This window comes from Prinia subflava, chromosome 7 (genome assembly GCF_021018805.1).
Source record: "Prinia subflava isolate CZ2003 ecotype Zambia chromosome 7, Cam_Psub_1.2, whole genome shotgun sequence".
Classification (NCBI taxonomy): domain Eukaryota; kingdom Metazoa; phylum Chordata; class Aves; order Passeriformes; family Cisticolidae; genus Prinia; species Prinia subflava.
In genome coordinates this window covers 25,099,249-25,123,713 of record NC_086253.1, presented here as the reverse complement: position 1 = coordinate 25,123,713, position 24,465 = coordinate 25,099,249, and positions in this window count along the sequence as shown.

Sequence of the window (24,465 nt, the reverse complement as noted above, 5' to 3'; positions counted from 1 at the left end):
GCCAGATGAAGGTGCCCTTCCTTGCCCGGAGGAACCCACCACCACCCTCCCAGGCAACCTTTCCGCCCAAGGCTGTGCGTGCTGCAGAATCATCCCAACAGCCTCGACATCGTCCGCCTCGGCGGCGACCCTCCTTCGGCAATTGCCCTGGTCGCTGCTTCTTCTGCAAGGAGGAAGGACACTGGACTGCCAACTGCCCTAAGAAACCTTCACTACAGCGGACTGAAAATACATCTCCAGGAACACCGGTGCCTTCCCAGGCACAGCAAAAAAACTGAAAGTGGAGCGCGGGTCCACCCAGCGCGACGACCCCAATCGGGTGGACCGGGCAGGGAACTCCAAAGGGGGTCAATTGGATGGACATTCTACACCAGACTCAAGAACACCTGAACATGATATAGCAAAACCTATTCTCACTACCTCTTCCTTTTTTGAACCCTACAGGTTGCATCTCACCAAACCATTGTACCTGACGGATAGGGACTTCCATTTTGTGACCATAGACCCAAAGAAGTTACATCAGTGGCCAATGACCGGCGAAGGTAAGTTCATCATCGTCGGTGATTGCAAATACACTCCGCAAGAGATTGAGGTAGTCCCGGGGACACTTCACAACAACCCCAGGGCCCTCATTCTCTGGCTGCGCTGCACTCATCCGCCCACATTTTTACCCGAGGGCCAGGTCATCGCACAAGCAATTCCTTATGGTGACCCAGAACATCTTACCTTTACTGTAAATGCTGTACATCACATTTCCACCCGTAAGCCCTTGGTGCGATGTACGCTCATTGTGGGAGATGAATCGGTAGATAAAGATCTTGTTTTTGACACGGGGGCAGATATTACGCTCATTCCGACCGCGGAATGGCCGTCGCACTGGCCCCTAGAGGACGTGGACGGACAGATCCAAGGTGTAGGAGGGTTCCAATCCGCAAAACAGTCGAAAAACGTGGTAAAAATTACAGGGCCAAAAGGACAATTGGCTGCCATCCGTCCTTTTGTTTTAGATTACAAGGAACCCCTGCTTGGAAGAGACCTCATGGCTCAGTGGGGGGTCACAATTGAAATTCCCGACCCCTCGCAAAATTTTCAGGCAGCGGCTGCTGAGAAGCGCCCGACCCTCAAACTGAATTGGACGACAGATAAACCAGTCTGGGTTGAGCAGTGGCCGCTAACAAAAGAGAAATTACAGGCGCTTGAGGAGCTCGTGGAGGAGCAATTAGCTAAAGGTCACATCGTGGAGACCAATTCTCCATGGAACTCGCCCGTTTTTGTCATTCGAAAGAGTGACAAAAAACGATGGCGCCTCCTCCACGACCTCCGCCAAATTAACGAAGTAATTGAAGATATGGGGTCTCTCCAACCTGGAATGCCTTCCCCAACCATGCTGCCACGAAATTGGAATCTGGCTGTAATTGACATAAAAGATTGCTTTTTCCAAATTCCTCTACACCCGGATGATGCCCCGCGTTTCGCCTTCTCGGTTCCTTCCATCAACCGAGCGGCCCCAAGGAAGAGGTACCACTGGAGGGTTCTCCCGCAACGGTTGAAAGCCTCCCCGGTGATGTGTCAGCAGTACGTCTCTTCCTTGCTGTCCCCTGTGCGCGCAACCACGGAGGGGGTTGTCATCCACCACTATATGGATGACATCCTCGTTTGCGCGCCGACCGAAGATGAACTTACGCAAGCGCTTGACCTTGTAACCAATTCGTTAGTTGCTGCAGGGTTCGAGCTGCAAAAAGATAAGATCCAAACAATGCCACCCTGGAAGTACCTGGGCCTGGAGATTGGTAAGAAGACCATTGTGCCTCAAAAATTGGAAATTCGGACAAATGTCCGTACCCTTGCGGACGCCCATCAACTTTGCGGTGCCTTGAATTGGGTAAGGCCCTGGCTAGGTCTGACCACCGAGGATCTAGCCCCTCTTTTCAATTTATTGAAAGGGGGAGGGGAGCTCAGTTCTCATAGGGTGCTTACCGCAGAGGCAAAAGCAGCACTGGAGAAGGTCCAGCAGGCAATGACATCGCGACAGGCTCACAGATGCGATCCCGAGCTTCCCTTTCGGTTCATCATTCTGGGTAAGCTGCCACATCTACATGGGATCATTTTTCAATAGGACACGGGTGCAAAAACATCAGCACACAACACCAAGGGCCAAGGCAGAAAGGACCCTCTTCTTATTATAGAGTGGGTCTTTCTCAGCCACCATCGGCCCAAAAGAATGACACAGCCACAAGAGCTTATGGCTGAGCTCGTCCGCAAAGCAAGAACGCGGATGAAAGATTTGGCAGGGTGCGACTTCGAATGTATTCACATGCCAATTGGATTGTCAACAGGCCAAATGACCAAACCCATGTTGGAACACCTGCTTCAGGAAAATGAAGCACTTCAATTCGCTCTAGATTCCTTTACGGGCCAAATTTCAATTCATCGGCCGGCCCACAAACTATTTAATTCGGACGTAACATTTAAATTGGCTTTAAAGAGTGTCCAGAGCAGGAGACCTCTCGATGCGATGACAGTTTTTACTGACGCGTCCGGGAGTTCTCACAAGTCAGTGATGACTTGGGAGGACCCTGAAACTCGGCAGTGGGAGGAAGATATTAAAGTAGTTGAGGGTTCACCTCAAATAGCCGAGTTGGCCGCTGTCGTCAGAGCACTTGAGAGATTCTCTGGACCTCTCAATATTGTAACCGACTCCGCATACGTAGCGGGGGTGGTATCTAGAGCAGATCAGGCCATTTTACAAGAGGTGTCCAACACAGCTCTGTATGAGCAGCTCTCGAAATTGGTCAAACTTGTCTCCCACCGAGAGCAACCGTTTTATGTGATGCATACCAGGTCGCACACAGAATTGCCTGGGTTTATTGCTGAGGGTAACAGGAGGGCTGACGCTCTTGCTGCCCCTGTAGCGATAGCCCCATTGCCTGACGTTTTTGAGCAGGCCAAGCTCAGCCATCAGCTGTTCCATCAGAACGCGCCTAGCTTGGCTAGACGTTTTAACCTCACACGTCAACAAGCTAAGGCGATTGTTGGCTCGTGTCCTTCCTGCCAGTCCCACGCTGTGCCTACCCTGCATGCCGGAGTCAACCCTCGTGGGTTGGAGAGCTGTGAACTCTGGCAGACAGATGTCACCCACATTCCATCATTTGGGAGACTGAAGTACGTTCACGTCTCCGTCGATACCTTCTCTGGCGCTGTCTATGCCTCTGCGCACGCAGGTGAGAGGGCCCAACATGTTATCCAAGACTTTGTTCAGGCCTTCTCATTCATGGGCATCCCCAAGGGGATCAAAACAGACAACGGCCCTGCATACAAATCCAAGGAATTTGCTGGCTTCCTGCAGCAATGGGGAGTGGAGCACAAGACAGGCATCCCCCACTCCCCCACAGGCCAAGCAATCGTAGAGAGGACACACCAAGAGATCAAGAGGGTCCTTAAACAACAGCAACGGGTGTTAAAGGTGGAACCGCCGGCAATCAGATTGGCCCGAGCCCTTTATGTCATCAATTTTCTAAATTGTTCCTTTGAAAATCCCAATCCGCCCATTACCACACACTTTGGGTGCAACAAGGAGTGGCAGTTCGATCCCAAGCCCCCGGTGCTGGTGAGATCGCCTGAGTCAGGAAAGGTGGAGGGTCCGTTTGACCTGGTGACGTGGGGGCGTGGATACGCCTGTGTCCTCACGCCTACCGGAATCAAATGGATACCTGCCAAATGGGTAAAACCATTCATTAAAAGGAAGAGGGAGCGTGACGACAGCGTCCCGCAGGTGGCTTCGGCGGCATTCCGCCGTCGAAGGCGAGTCTCCTCCAGACCCTCTCTTCCCATCCTGTGGGAATGGGACCATGACCTGTCCTTTACCTATTTCTGTGACCCAAATTAATAATTTTTGGCCCCCCAGTTTTGTTTTTCAGACCCGGACCCAAGATGCTAAGCCTCCTGACCGTGCTCTTTCTGACCAAGCTGCTAACATTCACCCAAGCTTGGACCGTCCCACAGTCGCGAGCCAACGTGTGGGCTCTGCTCGCAGAATCTATGGGACAGGATCACATCTGTCTCAATCAAGCATCAGCCTCAGACCCAATGTCCACATGCCTCATGGGGATTCCCTTTAGACAGTGGGAAATGCCTGAAAGACTTCTCCATTGTGCCCACTGCATCAGTAAGACCTCCCAATTTAATCCTTTTATTGGCTGGAAGAATTTTGTGCTTTCCCTGCCAGATATGAAAGAGGAACCCCGAGAGCTGCGGCTCCTTGGAGCAACTACAGCTCCCGCCTGCATTCGTATTACCAATTCGGCCGACGCTTTAGACAACCGCACCAAGCACGCTTTTCAATCTAAAGTGCTAGACAGAGCCCACTCGTGGTGCAAGAAGTTGGCCAAGGGAGTTCTTCCCCCTCAAATTCACAACCACCCGAAAAAGTTACCCGAGGGAGTCTTTCTGATCTGCAGAGATCGGGCTTGGGCAGGTATCCCCTCTCGTCTTTCTGGAGGTCCGTGCACCCTAGGAAAGGTAGGGCTGTTCACACCCAACAATATGCAAATTACGGATTGGAAAGAAAAGCAAAAGAAACGAAGTGGTGCACATGGATTGGCAGTTTCCAAAAGAGACCTTAGAAAATTAGACCCGGATTGCGATTCGGAAATTATTCATTGGAACAAAACTAAAGAGGTCGCAATCACAAATTTTGCCCCATGGGTCTCCTTTGCTAAGGCCGTGGGGGAATTGCGACGTTTAAAATGTTGGGTGGCGAAACAAGCAAATTTAACCTCCAAAACCCTATTCAACCTCCTGGAGGACGAGGAAATAATGAGGCAAGCTTCCCTCCAAAATCTGGCAGCCATAGACTACATCATACTTCTCCACGATCACACGTATGAGGAGTTTGAGGGTCTATGTTGTTTTAATCTGTCGACTCGGGCTGAGAGCACTCGAAAACTCATTGTACAGATGCAAAATATGATCAGTGACATCAAAAGAGAGACAGGTGATTGGATGAGTGTTGCTATGGTTTTCGGACGGCACAGAAATAACAACATGACTCTCCATGATGAATCCCGTCCGCAGGCCAGATGCTGGGCCACGCCGACGAGGAAAGGATCGTTGTGTCACACTCTGGGTCGGAATCTGACCAGCTGTATCTTGGACGGGCTAGCATCTTTTAAAGTCACGGTACAGACTAGTCGCAGTGGATGATAGCGCAGGAACCACTGCCAGCCATCCGTGGTATGAAGAAAGGAGAAGGAAAAGCCAAGGAAGCGCCGTCTCTGCCGGCCGGGAGAGGCTTACAGACGCTCGCTTTGATCTCGGCCAGACAGAACCGAAAGAGGTCGGGGGAGCGCTGGGCAAGCTGTCGGCAGCGAAGAATTCCAGCTGCTCTTGTCAGGAAAGGCACAAGCTGTCCTCTCTCAGGAGAGGGGTTCCCCAGATTTTTCTGGAACCTCTGCCCGGCTGTCTTTTCTAGAAATTAAAGTCCAGCTGTGCTGGGTGCCGTCCGACCTGCTGTCTTTTGGCAGGATTGATCTTTTTCCATGGTCAGCAGGACCAGCATTCTTTAGAAAAAACGTGGAGATACTTCGCTTACCTCTCTGAGGAGGCAAGTAGAATTTTCAAGCTTTGCTGCATGAATCAGTCCCGGCTGCGCTGAACTTCTTCGAAAACGTCAGGTCACCAGATGTTGCTATGGTTTTCGGACGGCACAGAAATAACAACATGACTCTCCATGATGGTAAAGATGAGAGCAAACTTTATTCTTCTAAATTCTACTTTTATAGAGTAGTTCGGTACAAAGAACATGATTGGTTATTCAGCGTCTACACTCTTTTGTAAATATTTCTTTCCAGTAAACATGTTGGAGAAACACCACCTGCAGATAGTTTCTCACTTCCCAAGGTTTGTTTGAATTCCTCTTTAAGATTTCTCAGGCTAACATGAGAAAGTTGTTCGCCTGCCTTTCACACAGACAGTAGCAGAGCCTGAAGCCTAAATTCAGACCAATGTCAGGCCCACAGATGAGCAACATTTTTAAAGGCTGGGGTTTATCTGGATGGGCCGGGTCCATTTTAAAAACATGTCTGTTGATTTTGTTTATTATTTTAATTGTTTGTCTTGCTTTCGGACTAATCAGGAGATTGTTAATTAAGTTAGTTTTAAGTTCCACATCTACCCCCTCTCTGGCTGCTGCTCGGGTCTCCAAGGCCACGGCTCCTGAAGACGAGTTGAAGGAGCTTGAAAAAGAGCTTGAAGAAGAAAGTGACGGCGAAAGCCTCGCAGACGATTAGTGGCCAGCTCAACAACCTCGATTCACCAAATGTTACCTGGACTCTGAGCATCTGCTGGACCCCCCTCACTTCTGTTCTTTTAGTAAAAAGAAAACGGGGAGATGTGGCAGTGTGTTAATTTAATCGGTTAGGCTTTCTATACTTTTGTACTTGTTGGGTTCCCTGTACCCCACCCCTCGATTGTTCCTTTGTTTAACTCACATGAGTCCGGCACCTGCCATGCGACACACGGTTAGCTGCCTGTCATTTCTCCCGCCTTTGTAAATCCCTCCTATTTTTCCCTTGATTAGTCCAAGCGATGTTCTATTACACCTGTATCCCCTGGCAACCTGCCCCGGTTGGCTGGCAGTGGCTGGCCACATCCTTTGTCCCCCCTCCGAATCCTTCGGACAAAAACCCCCCGCACCCCTCTCCCCCCGAGCAGTTTCAGGCTGAGGAGGTGTTTGCCATAAACCCTCTGTTCGTCTGAAATTGTTTCCTCCTTTCTTTCCACTGCCCGTCGAATCTCCATCGCTCGCATAAGCCTCTGCCAGGCAAAGAACCCACGGGAGTCAGTACTGCTTGCGAGCTTGCAGACTGACCCCCTACCACTCTGTCGCTGTGTCTGGGCCAGCGGCGACAGAGCCCGTTGGCTCTCTGTGAGCACACCGACGGACAGACTGTTTAGTAAACTCTAGAACAGAAAATGCAAGAACACATTAAAGAGTTTTCTGTGTCTGCACATTTGTGGCCCCATTTTCTTCTGAAATTTCCTATACTTGGGGAAGCCAGTGACTTCCTAAATTCATCACAAAATTTGATTTTTGTCATGGTTAAACTGAGCTAAACAAGAATTGCACTTCATGGTATTAAATTAGGGGAAACTTTGGGTGACTGACATTAGAATTAGACTTTTACTCTGTATAACTCCTGATTTTCTGGTAAACTGGTTAGAAGATCTTCCTCTGAATTTCTGTAGTCCTGGGGAAAAACTGAAGCTGCTGCCGAAACGTAATTTTTTGGGAATATTTTACTTTGTGTGTTTGATGTGATATGACTTCTGACAACATTACATTTCATTTACATGTGGGTTCATTGTGACCTTACCCCAGGATACCATGAACCTACTTAACTTTAATTGAATTAACAAACATATCATTCAAAATACTGTTGTGGAAATAAAGTTTCTTTTTTCTTTGTATTATTTTTCAATCTTTAAATTTAAAGGGTCCTTTTTTGGAGTAAATAAAGATTCCTTGTTCCAGGCAGGAGCAACATCAGTAATTTTGCTATTTGGATGTGTAATGCATTTGAACTGATTTCCAGTTGCCTATATTTGAGTCACTTAGGCTCATGTGCAAAAATTAAATTAAGCCAATATTGTGTTCTACAGATCAGCATTATTAAAAGCAGTATATATATTCAAAGATATTAGGCTTAACAGGAAACACAGGTTTAATTTCTGTGCTTTTGTTCAAACTTATGATCTTGACATCTCAGATGTGCCACCAAAGCTTAGTCGTGCTTTCCATACCTTTTTCCTCAACAGGTTTTATTTTGGTATTATCTGAGAATATTTCTGTTCACTCACAGAACTAATCCATTTTGACATCCATGGTATTTTCATCTCTCAATTCTAAGGCCAGTAGTATTTCTGTAAGTAGTAGGTGACATTCTTTTCCTGCTGGAAAAAAGCCAAAAAGAGAGTTTGCAAAGTGTTTTTTCTTCTGAATCACACTTTAGATAAATGCCTAGAATATTATTAAATTTTCTGTGAAGTATAGATTTTCCTTCAAATGTTGAATTCAGTTATTATGAACTCATTTATGATTAGATTTAATATGTCTAACACTACAAAAGTGAAAACTCATACAATATGAAAGAAAATAATCTTAATCTGAAGCTCTGCTTTAAGAAAATCAATGTTGAGAAAACTCTCTACCCTTTTTTAAGAAAAAGAAATATTCTGATACTGCATTTGAGGTAGTATTGGGAATAATATGCTCCAGAAAATTTAAGACATTAAGGAAAACCAGGTTAAAATCAGTATTATACCACTAATATAAAATTCTTCATCTATGCACCATCATTGTAACAAAACTCTCAGTGTATAATTCTTAAAACAAGTTCATATTCAGCCTTTGGTCTGGAGTAAAGATTGGAAATATCTTGTAAAGTTGATTTTTTTTTTTGAAAGCCTGTGGCTGAATTTGACTAAAGTATTTTTTTCCTTAGATAGAGATAGTAATTCAGGTGTCTGAGAGCTCTTGTATACCTCTGAAAGAAATCTCTTCTGATTTTTTCCACTTTGTCACAATTCATTTTAGGTGATATATTTATGACTGATATATTATAGACATTATGTCTCTTCATTTCTGAGCTGTAATTTGCCATGTTATGAATGCTGCCTTTTCCCAAATTTCATACTCAGCAAGCTCAGATTATCAGAGTTATGAGATTACTGCATTAAAGATGCTTGCTTTCAGACCCTGAAAGTCTCCATTCTTCATACTTATCTTTCATTTTAAAAAATTTAGAAAATTCTACTTGGACTCACTTGATATTCAAAGTGATTTCTAATAACAGGAAAAGTTTTAATGTTCTTTAATTACAAAATGTTAGCCATACAGCCTGCCCATTTACTTCTACAGAACTGAAATATTTTCTGTAATTTTGGAAGTCTTCTGATGACTGAGAGAAGTTATTGTGTAACAGAAAATTCAGTTTTCAAGACCAAATTTTATGTACAATGTACTTTGCTGTCTTAAGCAGATCATTATTTGGACAATTAGCTAGAAGCAAAGTAATTCACCTTTGGCGTTGGTTTGTGGACAGAACAACCTCATTTGCAACCAATGACATCCTGCCAAATTTCAAGCCATTTATTTTTAATGCACCTTCTCCTAATATGATTACAATGTCACTACTTTTAAAGTAATCAACCAGTCACAGTGAGTAATATTATTAATTATTCAGCTGTGCTTAAATAAAATATGCTGGAAATATTTTAATACTTTTTTTACTAGGACAAGAGCAATTGTGGGAATTAATTTCGTAATAATTGTTTGTTTTTTTCCACTGATAGGGTAAGTGCTGTTTCAAAATATACAGTTAAATAATGGTACTTCCAAATGTAAAGAGAAAAAAAATATTATCCTCTATCCTGTGTCTAAGAACTGAGTTAGTATTAACACACAAGCTTTGACTTTTCTGAGCTCTGCAGCAGCCCACTGAGGTATAGGAGAAAAGGCTTGAGATCCATGCAACAGGCCTGGTTTCTGTTGAAAGTCTCACTAAAATTACCTTTTTTCCATTAAAATTGTCAGATTCAATGAACAATTGTACTGGTATCAAAACTGTGGCACTTCTAGGGCTGTTGATTGGTAAGCAGTCTGGAATCCTCCTTAATTCAAACTGCAAAGAGTGATACTTCAGATAAGGCTGTATAGTAATTTGCCATGTACAAATGCTGTTCAGGGGAAGTACTAAAGATGAATAAACCAGTCACTTTTTCCTGGCTAAGGCCCCTCCCTCAGGTGAGAGGAGGTCAGGCAGAATCTCTTCAAATTCTATTTAACTGTCCATATGAGAGGCATGGTTTCAACAGGAAAAAAATCTTCACACTTTAGTATCTTCATTAGTATTTCCATATCCCTATCTTAGTTGCAAAGAAATTTTTGTATTTGCCAAAAAGAAAAATCGTCCAACTAAGCCCACTGGTGGTTTCTGCCAGAGAATGGTGTGTTCATAAAGTAACTCTTCTCCTAATAAGGAGGAGGAAGAGGGAAGAGATTTCTCCACAAATCACTATTACTGTCTGTTGGAGCCTAGAACATCCCTCTGGCCACCCTGGAGGGTTTGGACACCGGACAGGGGGGTCTGGGATCTGTACAGGGGGGTCAGTTAGACCCACACGGATCCCAGGAGGACACTGACTCTGATTCCTGTCCATGGGAGTGAACACTCACATGCAGGAAGAATCACAAATCCTAAGAATTTAAAATAAGTAGTGGATGGTTTATTATAGAATATAAATATAGAAATTAGGATTCTTAGCATATGGGGCTGAAGAGACAAGATGGAGGAATTGGGGAGTGGCCCCTGTCTTCCTTGTTCTTGCTCTCGTCCCCCATCTTGTGCTGAGTTGGGTTTTAGAGATTGGCTTAGAGTAGAACTGACATGTTAGTAAAGGTAGTAGGTATTGGTAAAATTTAGTAAATAAAAAATACGTGTTGGACAGTGGTTGGGTCAGGGGTACCGTACTTAAGGTGCGGGGCTCTCTGATCCGCCCAGTCTGCCGCGTGTCCTGCTCTGCTAGGGATGCCTCACAGAGCTGAGAAAGAACTAAGATAAGGTACCCTGCCAGGGAGGCCTGGCAGAGTTGAAAAAGGACTGAGATAATGAAGAATAAACAACCTTGGAAATGTGCACCGGCAGACTCAGCTTGTCGTCTCTACCTCTGGTGTGTAACACTTAGGGCAAAGAGAAGACTGAAAACCTTATTACCTCTGGGAACAGCAACCCAGGGGAGACTCCCAGGGAACAGCAACCTTGGGAGAACCCTTATTACCTTGGGGGTCAGCAACCCCAAGGAGAATCTCAGGGAAACAATAACCTTGAGAACTGTCAATACTTTCTTTTTAAATTAAAAGCTGTGTTGTGGCTCATCAGTTACCAGTGCTATTTGACCTTATGTTTGACACAGAAAGTGGTCCAATGATCATCATACTTTATTTGCTACATGAAGTGCTCTGCACAAGACCACGACTCCCAGTAGCAGTATATTTTATTAAATGATTTTAGTTCTGCAAAATGGAATATTCTCCAGTGCTGTCTGCTCAGACTTCTGGCATCAGGGCAGAACCAGGGCCAGTTTTTTTTTAACAGGCTCAATAACAATGAGATTCATGGACAGTGTTGCCATATGTCTTACGGAAGCTAGACTGTGATTCACTGCAATACCTGCAAAATGTCAAAGCAATTTTCTGGCGCTCACTTGCTTTTCCCAGAAGACTGAGAACCTGTTCTATATAGGTTCTTTACATCACTTCATGAATCTGAAAATTTTCCAGTGGTGTATTTTTCTCCATGACTAACATCTGTCTCATAGCATTTCTTCCTTATGTCTCTTCTCTAGGAGAAAGGGGAAAAGTGTGGTCAGAGGACTGTTTCTGAGGGGTTGACTTTTTTTACTATTAGTCTCAGGTATCTGTTTTCTGTTTCATGTTTCTATATTATTGGAGGCAAGAGCAAAACTATCTTTGCATGTAAGATTAAAAAGTTGTGATGTGTTTTTATTTGATATAGGAGATTTTCTACAGTATTAGAAAGTATTCTGAGGAAGGAGTCTCCATATTTAAAGATGTGGTATTGTTTCAATTTACCTGACAACCCATATCTGTTGGTTATCTCATAACTTTAAACAATCTTGGAGTTGTAAGTCATCCTTTAAGATGTCATAGGCTCATATCATTGAATACTCTGATGTGTATTTTTTATTTTGTTTGTGAATTGATTTGTTTAATTTTATTATGTCAATGTATGGCAAGTATGAAATTTTATGAGAAAAAAGGACAAAGAATTCACCCAAAATTTATGCTCTCATTTAAACGCTAGTGTTGGCTCCTGAAACACATTAACACTTTCCCTAATTCTGCCAGTGCAATAGTCAGTTCCAAAGTGCTGTCTACTGAGTGTAAGCAGAATCAGTGCAGTGTTGATAACTTTCTTGAGAAACAAACAAACAAATCCCAAATAGAAGTTTCGTTTGCTCTTCCAATCTTGCAAGTCTTGCCATCTCTAAGTTATATACGAGTTGCCTTAAGTAATGTTCAGTCATTAAACTGAGATCCAAAAAGGAATTGGAAATGTAATGTTCAAGTAAGGATCTGTCGTGGTTGCGGGGGAGGTGAATTTTTCTAGGGAGAGGTAAGCAAGCCAATTAGTAATCAGCTTTTCTGCTGGCACCTGGATTGGTCACTCGGAGGTTTGGACACGCCTCTGAGGACACAAAGAGTTAAAAGCAGGACCCCAAGGGGGTTCGGCCTCTTTTTGGATCTCAGTTTCAGCAGAGAGACGTCTCAGGCCTCCTTCCCCTGCCCAGCCACGAGGCTGGGTGGGGGAGAGGAAAACACGTAGTCGGGTTCAGGTAAGCCGGAGCCCCCGGGGTGGAGAAGAGAATGGACAGGACTGGAACTGAGCTGCCCCGTCCAGGATGGAGGGGTAGAAAACTGTGGAAGTGCCTTCTGTGTGTGCTCACCCCCTCTTCCCCCCAAACTCTGGGAGAAGGTGCCCAGCCACGTGGGAGTTGCTGAGCTTGGGAGTGCCTGAGCCTGCACCCTGCTGGGAGAGAGAAGCTGTTAACCCTTGCTTGGCAGAAAGAAATTTTTCTTAGACATTGATTTTCATGACTGGTGATTTCAGAAAAAAGGAGAAGGAAGCGGCCTGGGACCGAGGTGATAAAGCACGATTGGAAGGAACCTGATGGGCAAAGAATGAGAGGAGTAGCCTTCGGAGCTGGACTTTTTCTTGCATAATGTCAGCCATGGACTGAACTTGAGTCTCTTTTGAACATAAACTGCATTTTTGGGTGGATACAGCTGCCCTTGCTTTTGCTACAGTGACTGGCACTTGAAGAGTGGAGCGAGCAGAGAAGCGAGGGGGAGGGTGAGGTGGCGCCCTCTGCCCTCAGGGCAGACCTGCTCCTGGAACCCCGGCCCCTGAGTAAAAAGGGGAGAGCTCGGCATGCAAGTATCCTTAAAAGAGCCCTGTATGTAGTTTTGGCCTATGAGACAGCGGTGAGAGCGCTGGACATAGGAAAAAGAGAGAGTCACCCTGGCAGACTTCTCTGGGCGGTGCCACGGGTGACATGGGAACACATAAGGAGTAGACCCGTGTGTTCTGGAGAACAGTCTGTGGTGCGAGAGAGACTCCTCTCTCCCTTGCTGAACTGAAGATTGGTTTGTTTGTTTTTGAGTGGTGATTGTTTGATCTAAAACCCAAAGGTTGGTCTGTGAAGAGTAATGTGTGGGGGATGGAAACTGGGAGAAGAGAAAAAATGTCCTGGGAAGTTTTTATTTCTGTCTCTGTGTGTGTTCAAGAGTTTTCCTGTTGCTGTTCTTATGTAATGTAATAAAGTTTTGGTGTTTTTTTGTTTTCAAGATTTAAGCCTGCTCTGCTCTGTTCCTGATCACATCCCACAGGAGTTGTTAGAAAAAAAAACATATTCATGGGTGCATTAACATCTGGCCAGTGCCAACCCATGACAGGATCAAAAAAAAAAAAAAGGAAAAACATCACTGTTCATGTCATTTCTGTTTATTGACTCCTGCTTTCATTTGCCCCATAAAAATCAAGCAAAACTTATGGACAAAACTTTCAAAGCATTAAACTGTGAGTTTCTGTTCTTTATTTCAATTGAGATAATATATGGAATTTTAAAAAGAGCTTTAACATGCTGCTTGACTGCAAATGTCAGAATGAACTGTGTTCTCAGATAATGTATAGCAGAAAGTTTAAGGTAGCACAATTAACCAAATTTTCTTAAGAATCATGTCCAAGCCCTCTATGTCCTCAGAAAGGGAAACTTTCTTTGGGATCAGTCATTCAAAGTAACATAACCATGAATGCCTCTCTGCAAGTCCAAGGTATTCAAAACAGTCTCAGTGAAACCAGGGTATTAACTTTCTCAAAAAATATGTTGCTGTGCTAAATCATATGCTAGATGATTTATCTCCAAGACACAACCCAGAGTAGTCAAAAAGAAATAATCAAGTCTAAATTCTGCTCCTCTGGTGTGAAGCTGAAACACCAGAAACTCCAGCATACTTTATAAGGTATAATACCATATATTAGTGAAACTCTGAGGAAATCTGAGGAAACCAAATTGAAAATCTGTTTGGAATCACTCCACTAATTAAAATATAACTTCAGTACCTAGGTCTCCTTTCTTCCTAATTGTAGATTGATCAGGAACTTATGAGGGGTCTCTCAGATTAAAATCATTAAAACCGTATAAAGTCTTTGCTTCAGCTCTTGCTTCTGTACAGTATTATTTTTGTCTTTTGCTTGCTTAGCTTTTATCTTTGTTTTCTACAAAGCAGTTCTGCAGAGCCAGAATTAGGTTAAACCCCATTAATGACTATGTATCTACAGCAGTTAACCAGTTGGAATGAGTTCAGTGTTGGAACACTCTGTATTTAATAATTGTTAAGAGCTGGCATGCGGGGAATTATTCTCCATGGAACTGAGATTCTCTTGGCAGCTTGCCCTGGTACTCCAGCCCCTCAACCACAGAAAGAAGACATCTCAGCTTTACGTGGATGTTTTCTGTGCGTTGTGGGCATGGACACACTGCCCAGAACAGCACTGTATGCATATATATTATTTCTGATTTTTTTAAATGGCATTTCTAGGGCTAGCTAACCTGTCATACTCCCAGAGAGAAATGCTTTTCTCTTATTCAATTATCTGGAAATCACTCTTAATTAAAACTGCCTTCAAGGTTATATGCATCACGAAATTATTAAGATTGCAATAGCTGAATAGACAGACTTGCTATAAAAATTTATAAAAATCAGAGGTGGTGGAATGAAAAGTCTTATTCCTTTATCCATGTGACTTCACAAAGTCTTTTCTACTTCTATTTCATCAAGGATTCTTTCTTTTTTCAGGCCTTAGATCTCTGATTGTGTCCAATAAGGAACTTTTAGAAGTAGGGCAATCCTAAATTTTAAAAAAGACAACTTTGTATTTGCACATTAAGGTAAGTTTAATCTTCCTCCATGAAACTTTTTAATTTCTTTCTTATTTGCAAGACAGTTTTGTCAGTTCTTTCAATTAGTGTCAGTTCTTACTCTCATAGACTTTAGTATTTTTCCTAGACATCATTTCCTGTGTGTGACTGCTGAATTAGCAGCCTTTTGTCTCAGAAGGAATCAATTCCCTTCTTTCTAACTCAAGATATATCTTTCAGTGTGAAGTGTCTTTTCTGCTGAATCTTATATATTATAGTAATCTGTACTTTAATGAAAATACTTGACAAAGAAATCTGAATAGGTGAATGGATATAACTCATTAATTGATTTTAATTAAGAAGCAGACATGGTAGGTAGCCTGTTCAGAATGGCATGAGGTGATTAATCTGGAAAATTTTCTTCTAAAGCTACTATAAAAGGCCTTTAGTCTCTTTGTGCCATTCCCTCTTTCTGCTTACACTAACTAGTACTGTGCTCTGAAAAGAACATCTGGAATTCTACAGAAAAAGCCCTAAAATAAGAGATACCTGGAGATCTGGAGGAATGGGCTATTTTGGGGGAAAGGTACCTTAAGTAAGGCCTCTCCCTATGAGCAAGGGCTTTGTCTAAAGGTTCTGTCTTTTTGTACTTTTCTGTGAGGGGATTGTCATGGGTTGAAGCTGGCCAAATGCCAGTACACCCATGAGTGTATATTTTTCCTAATGAACTACTGTGAGATATGGTCATGAACAGAGCAGAGCAGGCCTAAAACTTGAAATAGAAAGAAAATTTTATTAACCTACATAACAACAGACAATAGACAAGAAAAGAAAACCCAAACACCCAAAAGCAAAAAAGAAAACCTCCCAGAACACTTCTTCTCCTCCCCCCAATTTCCATCCCTTGCATGCTCTAACAGTTAACACAAGCACATTACCCTCATCTACTTGCTTAAACCTTCCACAACCCTGGGTTCCCAATCTAAGTCATCATCCCTTAAAAAAACAATCTTCATTCCATCCAGGGAGAGAGGAGTCTCTCTCGCACCACAGACCCCCCACAGGAAACACAGGTCCATCCTCCCGTGTTCCCATGTCACCCATGGCACCACCCGGAGAAGTCTGCCATGGTGACACCCTCCTTTCCATTTCCAGTGCTCTCACCACCGTCCATGGACCAAAACCGCATAAAGGGCTCTTTTAAGGATGTTTGGACAAGTACCAAAAACCAGCCATCTTCTCATATTGGGACTAGCAGTCCCCCCCAACATTTACCCCTGGGGCCGAGGGTTCCAAGAATAGGCCACAAAGTCTTTGGTTTTGAGCCAAAATGCATCCACCCAAATACAGTCTTATTTATGTTCAGGAGAGTCTAGGGTCCATCTATGGCTAGCATTACACAAGAAAAGTCCGGCCCAAAAGACCACTCCTCTTCATCCCTAGCAATCAAGAGGGGTTCTTTTCATTGTCCTTTATCATCTCGGTCCCAGGCTGTCCTCTCTCTTCTGAAACCACCAGCCATGAGAATCAATGTCTGGGAACAGTTCTCCTCTGCCTTAGAAAGAGTTAAAAGCTTCTATCTCCCGGCAAGGCCACAGGCTCAGGCACTGGCAGGCTCTGGCAGCTCCCACACACAGCTCGGCACCTTCTCCCTTGGGGAGCAGGAAGACGGGACGAAGCAGGGGGGGCGGACGGAACGGGACAGGGGGACGGAGGGCAGCTCCGAAGTTCTCCACCCCTCCATCCTGGATGGGGCTGGCCCAGCTCCTGTCCCGTTCTCTCTCTTCCCACCCACTGGGGCCCCTGGCCTACCTCAGCCAGGCCTACCTGGCTCCCCTCCCCCACCCAGCCTGTCCAGGCTGGGCAGGAGAGAGGAGAAGGATGCTCCTCTGCTAAAAGCAGAGCCAGGAAAGAGGAAGTCCGTCTCAGAGGCCTCGCTTTTAACCCCTTGTGTCCTCAGAGGCGTGTCCAACCTCTCAGTGGCCACCGAAGGTGTCAACATTCAAACCTGACCACTGATTGGTTTGACCTCAGCTTCCTGAAAAATCTCATTTCCCCTCAAACCAGGACAGGATTCTGCCCTGAGTTTTAAGAGTTTAACACCTAGATCATAATGGAAGAAGCACTGAAACACACTATTAGTTCAGTTGGTACAGTCTGGAGAATAATTTTCGTTATCTATCACCGCGAGCCTAGCTAGATAAGGACACATTTGGAGACAGAGGTCTGGGTTCATGAGAGCAGCAGGGCAGGAGAAGCCACCCTTTGTTTATTCTTCCTATTATATATCTCTCACAAGGTGAACATGGATTGGAGGGTGGCATCCCCACCTCTCACCCACATTGGTCAAGGAGGCTGTCATTCAACCTCCCCTTCTCTTGGAGAAGGCATCCATAACAAGGGCAATATTTACAAAACGCGATCTTGTGTTTACATTTACAAGCGTGAGAAGCTGCACACTTCTACTTTAGTATGAACGCTCAGCAAACTAGGAAAACTCATGGCAACAGTTATCCTTGTCTTCATCTGTGGAAACAGAAGCAAAGTCATAGAAACTCACCCACAAGTTATTATTTGGGAATGGATACACTATTGTTGATCAAGATCATTTTAAAAAAGCCAGCAAAGAGAGCCCCCATTTGTTCACAACTGACGGAATTTATGGGTGCGTCCAGTATTCACATATCAACCAGGATAAGGCTCTCACCCACTGTAATTGGATACTTACAATTCAAGTGGGAATATATGAATATATTTGACAAAGTGTTTGATGCCTTGACTGGTATTTTGAATTTTCTCTTTTCCTCATTTCTCATGCATGACATTAAACCCTGATTTTATACATTGTTGGTTAGGTTGTTGGGCTTTTTTTTTTTGTGAGATTCATTTCCTCACAAACAAAAAAGATGCTATAGTTAAATTGTTTTTTGTTCAGAATCCTCAAATGAGGCCAGGTGCTTGAAAAATAAGCTTCCTACAAAGGGTTTAGTTTAATTAACAAAGTCAGATATGAGAACATGGGGGAGACGAAGTCCACTGGTTAAACTGGTGCAGGTATTAGCCTGCTGGATTTGCAGAAGTCATCTGTGTCCTGAGGAAGCTTGTGTCCTGTTCACAGATGACTTTGGAAAGGGATACTTGGATTTCAGTTTGCTATTTTATATGGTAAGAAAATAGATTCTGGTTTTAAAAGATATTGAAAGCAACTGGTCCATACTATGGGTAAAAAAATGCATTTGACTTTTCTTGGCACTTGGAGAAGATGGCTTTTAAAACAGTCTAACAATTAAAAGGAAATGGTGCAATTGAAATCTATTTTAAATCAATACCAATATGTACCTCTATGTTTGATGTTTCTATAAAATTATATCAAGAATTATTTTACATTTTATTGGTTTTATTTCCTTAGGCAGGGGGAAGCAGCTTGAGACTTTTGTACATTTCTATAGAGTCAACCCCTCTGCTTCTGTTTCCTTAGTGAATAATATATCCTAGGGAAAAAAAATAATCAGCTTTCTTTAATCAGTTTAGCTGTATTTTATTCCTTTGCCTAGCCTTCCTTGGTATATATACTACCTTGGTACATGTGTCTTAAATATTTTTCTCTTTGCTATTCTCTTACTTGGTATTAAATAATGAATATTTCATTTTACTATTTTCTTTTCCACTTTAATCTGTGAACAGACAGCAAGCTAGAATGATTTTAAGTGGACTATGACTTGTGCTGGGATAGCAGCCCTAGGAAAAGGAATCTGCATTCAATGAAAATTCTGTCTCTTATTGATGAAGGCACATCTTATTGGGGCTATCTGGCTATAATCATTCAACTGACTGAAACAATGAGCTGTGTTTGAGTGACTTGATCTCTGGAAAATCAGATGAATAAGGCTCTGGGATTTGTTCTCTTGCCAGGTGTGAGGGGTTGATTTTGTCTGGATGCCAGGTGTCCACCAGGCTATTCTATCACTTCCCCTTCTTCTGGTGACAGGGGAGAGAAAACACGATGGAAAATAAGTCCTAGGTCAAGAAAGGCAGTTTACTAGAGCAAAAATTGAAGGTTCCACATGCACATGCAAGGATAAAAACGTAGAATTTATTCTCTACTTCCCATCCACAAGCAACGCTCAGCCACTTCCCAGGAAGCAAGACTTCAGCTATGACAAACTGCCCCAGTCCCAGTCATGGACTGTGGCGGTGTGTGAAATTTAGTTTATTAAGTTTGTTATATGTTCCTTTGTTCCCTCCTCATCCACGTGTACCCCTGAGGCAAGTTACGTAACTGTCACTTTTCTGTCACTCACAAAGCCCGTGAGTTTTGTATTTCTCCCTGTCCCCTGGTTGGCAAAAGTTGAATATTGCACCTGTCTAACGGTCCCCAGAATTGCCTCTATTGGTTGTCTTGCATTTACCCCTCCGTGACACCACCTGTATAAAGGTGTACACAGAACCGCCCTCATGGCAGTTGCGAGAGCAGACGCAGGCGCGTGATATCGCGCTTGCCGCACAATAAACATCGCTACCTCGCTGCCTCCCACCCGGCCTCTGCTTCGTCACTTTAAGACCGCTGCCAAAGATCTCTCTTAACAAGAACCCACAGGAATCAGTATCGTCGCTCGGCGTACGAACTGATCCTCGTCCTGTGTCGCGGTGCCCGGGCTGGCCGTGCGTGGAGACGCTGAGGTCTCGAAACACAGCACCGTGACAATGGACAAGGCTGGCCAGCTGCTCACTCTTACACTCAGTCATCAGCCCAAGCAAAATCCTTTTGGCAGGGCAGGGTCTCCATCACTTCTGGTTGAAAGTAGTGTTCACAGCTTCTGAAACCTTTTACCTTTCAGCTTTGGAAGGAAGGGATTTTTCTTGCCCTGACAGTGCAATATTAGGGTATTCTTTTTTCTGGTTCACTTACTTGCATAATTTTTTTTTAATCCATATTTGTTGAAGCCCTTTAATAATTTAACATCATACATATGCTTTCTAAATTCACATCATTATTTTTGTATTCTGTTATCAATTGTTTAGTACATAAACTTGTAAAATATTGACATGTAATTGATATACTTTTCATTTTGAAATCCTTCCATGTCTTGATCTGCCAGTAGAGGACTTATTCCCTATGCAGCCGTGAGATGCATGTAGCCAAGGTTATTCTTTCCACTTGAAAATACCAAGCTTTGATACAGTTGTTGGAGCTAGGAGACTTCTTAATTTTCTTCATCACTGCTCTTTATGTCTCACATCATAACCATAATCTGTTTATCTAAGGGCTAATTGTTTTTCACTTTCTCAGCAGCAATGTAGGCATTCAATACATAGACCATTTTCTACATAAATTGTTTTAGCAATACTGTATATTGCTGAGTTATGCCAGTATATTCTTAAATTCTACATGTCTAGCCAAATTGAAACTCTGAGGAAGACAAACATGTACTTTGACTAGACATTCCTTATATTTGGAAACTGGAATTGGTAACTGCTGTATTTGATATGCATCTCTTTGTATTTGTTTTATGTTGGATGGCATATGCATTCACATTCAGATTTACAAACTGAAAGGCACAGTTTTTACCACTATTAAGTTAGAATTTTAAAGCAGAGGAAACCCAAACACTAGGACAAAGGATTTTTCTGAATTTGTAGGTGGAAACCAAAAAATGGTGAAACTGTTACTTGTTCAACAGTTCTTTTGGACCACAAACACATCAGCTTCCTTTAGGGTGCATCCTTGGAGCTACATAGGACATGACAGGAACAGACAAGAAAAATGGTCCTTACACTGTAGTGAGGAATTGTAGTCAGAACAGAAGAATCAAGGAGAGTAAAAGGGGGGCTCTGTATTCTGAATTTTCTACCAGAATTTGAATTCTCTAGGGACTAAAGACAGGAAATTACAGTGTGAACTTCCTCAAGTGTTTTGGGAATTGCCAGGAAGAGTTATTGAAGGTGAGAGGAAATATCACTGTAGGTTGAAAACCTCAACAGGGATAGCATCAAATATGTAGCCCAAGCAGGCAATTGTATCAAAACAAGAAAATCTTGATTTAAAAAAAGGGGGAAAACAAAGAAAAAACCAACAACCCTGAAAGATCAGAAAGGAAAAGATTTGTGCTGGTGGTGGAGCTTTCTTTTCTGCTGCTGAACTGTATGCTTGTGAAGATGTACTGTCCTCCCCTTCAACAAATGCACCTTGAAAAAATGCTGCACAAGTTCAAATGAGTATTTGTCTAATACACTGAAAAAGGCAACATGTCCAGCAGCAATGGTATGTTCATAACAGCACTCATAAGGTTATGAAAGCCTTTTATTTTCATACAATTCCTACAATGAAGCTAATGTTTTCCTGAGGGAAGGAATTTAAGCTAGATTATAGCCTTTTTGGCAGACACTCATAAGACAAAGATCGACCCAGGGTTACTGTGAAATTTCTGAAACTTCCTGTTAAAGATATTGTCCAAAGATGAGTGTGTATACTGCTAAAAGGATAACACATATGTCTCAAGATTTATGTGGAGTTGTACTGCACCATTTCTCAATAACAAAATGAAATAGATTGTTAATGTACTAACAGCCAAAGAAGAATAAAATAATTTTGCATGGCAAGGTAGGTAGCAGAATGTGAATTGTCTCTATAGCACTAAAGATTTATGCTGAAAAGTTTGATTGATAGTCATATGTTACAGATTTAATTTCCAGCAAATAATTTTGCTTCTTGCTGTAGCTTTGTTTTCTGCCACGTGGTAGATTTCTTAGTAAGTTTGAAGAGTGAAAATAACTAGATAAGATCTGTAGATAGAAATAAACAGTTTTATTAAAGAAAAACAAAAACAAAACACCAAGAAGTCCCTACTATATAAAAAGAAGAAACAGACAATACAGAAATAAAAGTGGAAAAAATAAATTTTAAAACAACAAAAAAATTATTTGCTAATAGAATTAAAGTAATGAAAATTAATATAATCTGGTTTAATAAAATGAAATAATCTGCAAAAATGATAATTTAAGCCTTTGTCTTGAACTCTGTTCAGCTATAATTGCCAGTGTAAAAAAGCAACCAACCAACCAAAAAAAGAGAAGTATTAGCATGAGTCAAGGTTCTTGCACACATTATTCTGTTTCTGAAGTGTTTGTGAATATCACTCTGTTATTCTATAATTAAATCATTGTCTTTTTAATGCTTTATTACATTTTGTTATTATTTAAATTTTTTACCTCTTTTGGACTGAATTATTTTTCCTCCAGTGATCAGTGAAAATATATCTGCATTACTCATAGATTTTTTTTTATAAACTTCCTTGTGTTTAACTCTTGTTTACACACAAAAGCACTAAAAGTTTTGTCTGAGCTACAGAAATGAACTTTAAATCCTACTTTTGTAAAGTTGTGGCCTTACCAACTTAAATAATATTTATTAAATGATTGCAAAATCTTGTACAGCTCCAAATTATTTTGTTAAGATTTCTTCATCTTCCAATCATTTTCCTGATATTTTCACCCCAGAAAAGGTAAATTAAAACACATTAAACCAAATTAAATTAAACACACATTAAAAGCTATGTTTATTTGTAGAGAGAAAAAAAAATATTGCAACTTTCTGTAACTTGGTAAACATGGAAAAAAACATCTTTGAAAGACTTCTGGAAATTTAGCTGTCTTACTACTATAGTGGTTTTTTTTCACTGCCATTATCATTGCTGTGATTATGCAATATGAAATGCTCATTTTCTCCTGGATCCACAAAGTTGTAAGTTCAGGAGATAGCAAATTCATTTTTATAAGTATGACTGGTAATCCAGGTCTTTGCTGGAGGCAGTTAACTCTGTGGTGATAGAGTCCATTGCCAAATTGTGTCTTTTCCCAAGTGCTGCTAGGAAACTACTCCATACCACTGTAGAAGGTCCCATCCTGTCTTTGTGCAGCTCATCAGGAAAGTCTCTCTCCTCACCTCAATCACCCAAGGACTGAAAACCTCCCCTTTTACTCTCAAGTAACTTGGAAGCATTATACAATTCTGGTTCCTGTCTAGCATACAAAACTGCTGGAAAGTAACATTCATGTGCCTACAGCTAGATAAAAATCCCGTTGAAGCAATTATTGGAACTAGAAAGCAAGAGGAGCTGCATGGAGGCCATCTGCTGAGCCCCAAGATTCATTTCACAGCAGTTTTTATCATCTCTGTCCCCTTAAAAGAATTTAAATATATTGATAGCACTAGCACCACATACAAATAACTTCTGTTGATTGTTCTTTGCTGAAGTTTCTGGAATGGGCAAAATTTCCAGGAGTCTTGGTCTTACAATTTGCAAGTTGTTCTGTGGGGTTTTCTTCTGAATGTAAGAAACAGAGGATGGTAAAAACAGAAATACTTGTTAAAAAGTACCCTACTTTAAATTAACCTCTCAAAGACCAGAAGAGCTCCTATAAAATGAGAAGACTCTCTATTGTTGTTTTTCCACTGTTTGGCTAGGGTTTCCACTAGTGTTCTGTTACTCTGAATGTTTTTCCGAGTTGCAAGATGAGGTAACTCCTCCTCACATCCATGTTATCCATAGCACCTCTGGTTACATCTCAATGATTCCTCCTGACAACATGCATCAACTCTTTGGTGATGTAAACCTTCTCTGAAAGTGTTAGATCTTTCCTGCTGGATGCCTGTTCCTGGTGCATTATGCTGCTTATGCTTCACCTATTAAATAACCTTTCTCCTTTTGGTGCTGATCATTCACAGCTGAATTGCTTAATTACAGTCTATGCTGCTATAGGTTCAAAGCTAAAAACAACAGAGAATAAATTGTCTGATAGCAAATGTGTACCTAAATTAAATTTCTCCAACAAAAGCAAATAAGTAAACAAATAATAATCTAACAAAACCTCTCAAATGTAGTATTGATGTTAGAATGGGAATCTAATTAGCTTCTATGTTATAACCATGATGCCAGACTGGATCACACTGAGTAGTCATTTATGAATCTTTCGACTATAGTATAGAAAAGCAAATACTACCACCCTCAGTTCATTTGACCCAGAAAAAGGATCCAGACCAGAAGTACCCAAGAACACAGGTGTATTTTTAACACAGTGCTTCATGGAAAAGAGTTTCAGTTTTCACAGGAGCTCTTGACTTTATATAGAATACTGGCATGGAATCTAATGGAAAAAGAAAATGTTATTTTTTCCTAATGTCTCCCTGCAAAAAAGGTTTTGTATCCCCACTCTGTCTATTAATTTGCAGAATAGCACAGTACTAGCCCATACAGTTGCTGTTAAAAATGTTTACTGTTTAGAACAAGAAGTACCTTCTTGCACATTTTCGTGTTGAGCATGATGCCCTGTCAGAGATCTGGTACAGTTCTTTTGTTTAGTTATTAGGCAGATTTTTGGGCTGCCTTTCCAATCTACTCTTGTAGCTCACTAGGTATTTTTTGCAAACTAAATGCACCTTTAAATATTTTGAAGCATGAGACTACT